Below are 6000 nucleotides of genomic sequence, written 5' to 3'. Positions count from 1 at the left end.
TTCTATGCATGCATTTAATCCCAGAAGTCAGGAGGGAGAGACAGGTAGATCTTTGTGAATTCAAGGCCATCCTGGTCTAGAAAGGGAGTTCTAGGACAGCCAGGCTGTAACACAGAGAAACCCTGTACCCCCAAAAAAACAAAGAATCCAAACAAAACCAAACAAACAAAATCCCCTAAAAAATAAAATAAAAAAGCCAGACAGTGGAGGTACATACATTTAATCCCAATATTTGGGACACAGAAGTGGACACATTTCTGAGTTCAAGGCCAGCATGGTCTACAAAGTGTGTTCCAGGATATCTAGAGCTACACAGAAAAACCTGGTCTTGAACACCCCCCCCAAATAATTAAACAAACAAATAAATAAATATACATTTATAGGCATGTATGGGTAAACGTTATTTCTGGGGATGAAGCGATGACATAGCAGTTAAGAACACTGGCTGCTTTAGTAGAAGAGTTAGGCTTAGGAACCAGCTCCTAAACTATGGCTCACAACTCTCCATCACTCCAGCTCCAGGAAATCCAAGGCTCCCATCTGGCCTCTATGGGTACCTTTATTCAATTGGCACCATAAACTTATTCAGATGCACACACACACACACACACACACACACACACACACACACACACCACATTAAACTAAGTGACTTCAAACATTTCCTGGTAGACTGCAAAAAGCTCTTAGGACAAGGAGGCTAATAAAGGCAAGAACGTCTTCTAGTTGATTCTTTTTCATTGAGAGGAACTCTTCACCTGTTACTGGCTAGAACTGGTGAGGAAAAGCATAGAGTGAGAGCTGCCTTGTCCCCATGTCAGGAGCAACTCACTTATCAATAGATCCTCCGCAGTGCACAATCTGTATTAATTTTATATTGTTTTACCACATCAATTAATGCTGAGAGTATGTGGTTACAATAGATTCATAAAATATGTCCCACATTTGGACTTCATAATAAACTTACTGGGACAAGATGAGGAAGAGAAGTGTCTCTGACCAGAAGAAATCAAAACTGAGTTGGTGACTCACATATTGCTATTACATGAATAGCAATATGAAAGTCATCACAAAATAGAATTAGAACTAATACACTACTCTATTTCCTTTTGTGTATATATACTTAAAGCAATTCACATCAGGAACTGGAGGATATTTGAATCTTCCTATGCTCATTGCATGGCTGTTCAGAATATCTAAAATTTGTAAAGAAACTCAATGCCTACACATTGATGAATAGACTAAAATGAACAGTAATGTACTTGAGAGAATATTATTCTGGCAAGAAAAGAAAATTACAATCTGTGATAACATGTGAACTTTGAAGTCATTGTATGAAACTAAATAAGCTAATCATAGAAGTACCTAGTTCAATTCCACTTACATGAGGTGCCCGTTTGATAATTGGTGGTGCTATGTACAGTTTGGATGTATTTTTTGTGTGCACCTTATATAAAAGCTTCATAAATTCCATTTTTTTCTGTGGCTTGACATTTCACCTAATGTTTCAGTTCAAGGGGGAGACTCACTATTTGTTAGAATTTACCAATAAGTAATCCATTGACTTTTTATCATTTATATTATATTATTTCAAACGAATGACACAATCTATCTGTAACTTTAATTTGACCATTTTTATAATGTATGATCTTTCCCAGACTATAGTTTTTTATACTAAAATTAAAATAAAGTTGAATTTTTACCCCAACTTGCTCAATTAGTGTAATTTAATTTAGAATTAATTAAATCAGTTCTATGTTTTCAATCTTATGCATATTTATACAGGGGAAAGTAATTATAGGATAAAGTCTATTTTGGACAAGTCTTCATTTTAGTTAATTGACATAATCAAGTCCTTTTAAGTCATTTAATTGTGATATTTTGGTTTTCAGAGTTAAGTACATATTTAATAGAGTGAATTATTCATATGTTATTTCACACTATTCTAGGAAGCAGAGAATTTTGAATTCATTTTATTATGTTGATTTTTTAAATAAAAAATGTTGAAAAGAAAGTTCCATTCGATTACATACCTACTTTATTCAAAATAAACAGTATATTAAGGCATACGTCAATGGCAGAATTGTTCTTGAGTTCTTATTTTGGTTTAATTTGTTCATCCATGTTCCATGTTAGATTGCTTAAGTGATCATTAATATACATGGTTATGGTTCTACTAGGAACTGAATTAATAGCCTTAAATGCCTGCTGTATTTAATATGATTATTTATTAACTCTTTTAAACTGCTCAATGTGTTACCTACATAAAAACCCTCTGTCTAATACTTTAAAGAAAGTAAGCCATTTAAAAGCTGTAACAATAAATGTTTAAAGCAACTAAACCTTTTTTAACATCTGCTTCTTTTCAGAAATCTAAATTCATACGTTGATAACCATGGTTACTTCTGAGTACTCTATGGTGTTCTAATGCTACTTAGCTTGTGACCTAATATCAATGGCCGTAATTATAAATAGGCAGAGATAGCTTAAGAATAGATTGAATAACAGCTGAGCTTATGAAATTAATCAAATACAGAAACTATTTATTAATACCATCAGTATTAAGAAGGCAGACATTAATTCAAACCTGAACTACTTGATTCTCATATATTTAATTATGGCATTTTATTATTCTTGTGTAGAAGTTTCCTCCAAGATACGAGTATTTTGTTTTGCAGGGAATCTCTTTAAGTCAGAAGGGAAACAGCTAAAAATAGCTTCAGGAGTCCCCAAAACTGGCATATTCACTAGGCCTGTCCATCTCTCCCAAGACTGAACAATAAGGCTGGTGATAGTCATTTTCAGATTATTCAGTTAGAGGAAGACTCTGTAACCAGACCAGTTGCCTGGAAGAAACATAAACCCACTGAGCTGTGTGGAAGTGGTTTAGACCAACAGAGACACTTGGAAAGGATCCCCTACTGTTGAGCTGCCTGCAGGCTATAATCTGATTCAGGCTCCCAGCTAATGTAAGTTGCCACCCCTGCTTTGGCGGACCATGGTGATGCAACTGTCTTTGAGTCATTTACGTTTCTGAAATTAACAGGGGTTGCTCAGACTCCTCTAAGTAGCTAATAAAACTGACAGATACACCAAGTTGGTTTGGTGGTATCACTTTTTGGTCTTTTGTGGCCGTCCTGTCTGGGGTGATCATAGACATCCGTATTGCACCTCCCCAGGAAATTGTTACAAAATTTACTAAGAACTCAGACATTATTGCTGCAGGTTTTGGTTGTATTTTACTTTTACAATATACTTGTACTGCTGGCAAGGGTAATGGCCCTGAGTCACAGAGGAGAGAGTCAGAAGCTGAGGGTGTTGCTAGAATGTTTTGAAAGTAGATGACCTTAAATTTCAGATAAGAAAGAAGTGTGTTAATTGTATCTTGCATGTTGAATAAAAATTTTGAATGTTATAATTTACTCATGGCAGCTGAGCTGCTTATATATCTATGGGTCGTTACTTGTTTTGAGGTGCTGTGCCTGAGTTCTGAGCCAACATAAGCTGAGATATAGACCTAGACTCTGATATTTTGAGGCCAAAATCTAGCTATGTAGCTCTGGCTAGCCTAGAAATTAATGTGTGTTCCCAGTCAGCCTTAACTGGTAATTCTCTTCCCTCTGTCTCCAGACTGTAGTGAATACAGGAGTGTACCTCAAATGACTTCTTTGTTTTCCTCCCTCTGTATTACAGTTTAGGTATAATATCTGCTCAAGGAATGATTGCCTCCAAAAATGATTTAAAATAGAAGATAAGGAAACAAAGAGCAATATGGCATTCTTTGATTTTACATTTGGACATTTATGTATTTTTCTTTTTATTTTTCAATAAGGAAAGAATCAACAACGGTATTGAAACCCACTTTTTGCGAGGAGAGAATTTTCTGTTGCATATTAACTCGCAGAAAATTTTGTAACAGTACATTGTAGAGTAGGTAATCCTGGGTTAAATCCTGGGTTAAATTTATTGGAAAGAAAGAAAATAACATTTTTCTGGTTTATGTCAGTTCAGTGTTTAACAAAATGAGATAATATACAGTGTCAAGTTTGGGAAGCATCATCTTACAAGATCCATAAAAATAAAATAAAAAACGCAAATTCAATTTTTATGCTTCTACCAAAATGATTGTTGAGGAAAAGAAGAAAAATACCCCCTCAATTCAATAACACAATATGGTATAAAGAATATAAGGGATCTCAATAGGTTTCTACACAATATTGCTCATTTGACTAGTTTTTTCCCTTTGTTACAGAGTTGTGTAGACAGAAATCTTTGCTATTTTTACATAAACCTTACAAAATCGTTCTGATTAATATTCACACATTCTTTTTTGCTTTCTGTAAAATAGTGGATTATAGTGGATTTTTTCCTATAGTATAAAAATGTGTACAGTCAATAAAAGTGTAAGTAGATGATATAGTGAGAGTCTTCTAGTGCGTAAAGGAGACAAGAGCAGTAGAAAACAGAAAGATATCCTTCTCAACAGGAAGAAGGTGGAAAACAAGTGACGAGTACATAGAAGAGTTGCTTAACTGACAGAAATGTACACAACACTGGTACATGAGGAAGGTACTGCTCTGACAAAAGTGACGATATTTCCGCAATGAACATTCAACCATGAACAAGAAGAGCTCTCAGAGACAAAACAATAAAGAAAAAATTAGTAAAAAAAAATGATAATAATGAGATGATAAATACTTTTTATTAAAGAATGAAAAATTGGGAACTCATTTCTGATGAAGTACTTCTATATAGCTATTTTTTAAAACAAATCTGTATATGTCATTACTATTATACACTTCCTCTAGTCTTGTCACGATTAAAATAACGCACATATTTCATGGGCAAATATAACTTTGAATTAATATAAATATAGATTTATCAGAAAGTTATTATTTGACCAAGATACTCAAAATATAAAATAGCCTATCAAAACACAATATTACATATTTAAAAGCACTTAGCATGCCTAATGCAAAGTACATGAATACATTGAGAATTATATTGTATACATAATGTAATTAGGGGAGAAATAAGTGGCTCCCTGATGCACGAGTAAGAAAAATTTGGAAATCAGATTGATAGTTTTTTTAAATGCTAAAAATATTCTTACCTTTCCCTTATATATCATGTCCCTCTAGGTGCATAACAAAAAGACTGAAGACTTGCATCCAAGCAGAAAAAATATCCTTTCTCTACCCATGCCAATCATGTCCAATATGGACATAGGAAATGGTAGAGAGTTGAATTTAAAAGGAGGGTGTCTATATATGCTCATAGAAGCTTTTTCTTTAAGAGAAACGTGGAAGAAATCTAAAGCATCTTCCACACACAAATAGACTATGATATATTCACTTAATGAAATAGAATTCAGTGATGAAAGTAAACAATACTATGGCTTTGGAAGGAGGAAAGGGAAGTGAAACTTGTTTTAATTACAATATTATCTCAAAAATAAGAATAAGTAAAATTAAAATAAAAAGGAACACTAGTATACAAGACCAGTTTGGCTCCCATGTTCATTATGCTAGAGACAATGCTAATATTCTTCCCTAGGGAAGAGCACATCAATTTGATATTGGCACATAAAGTTGAGGGGGTAGGGAGTTAGGAAAGATCTGGCGGGAGTTGGGTGACAGAAATAAACATCAAAATACCCTGTATGTACTTTTAAATAAAATTATATTTAAGAATAATCTGCAAATAAGTTAAATGAACAAATTATGAAATTTATTCCAATTGTTAATGCAGGACCTATATTTTAGCATTTAATACTGAAAGAAATTTTATTGGCTAAAGTGGCAGGAAATAAAAATATAATGCAAATCTTAGAAGGTTTTATTAATAAAAAAATCCCAGAGCCAGATATTGGGGTGAACACTGAAAGATCAGAGAGACAGAACAAGCCACAGCCAACCTCACCTTGCTAACTTCTCAGCTGATCTTGTTTCCTCAGACTGAAAGCCTGTGAGTCCTCACGCGGAAGGGATCTCAGCTGTA

Source organism: Peromyscus eremicus, chromosome 12, assembly GCF_949786415.1.
Source record: "Peromyscus eremicus chromosome 12, PerEre_H2_v1, whole genome shotgun sequence".
Classification (NCBI taxonomy): Eukaryota; Metazoa; Chordata; class Mammalia; order Rodentia; family Cricetidae; genus Peromyscus; species Peromyscus eremicus.
Note: the sequence above shows the minus strand (reverse complement) of the source record.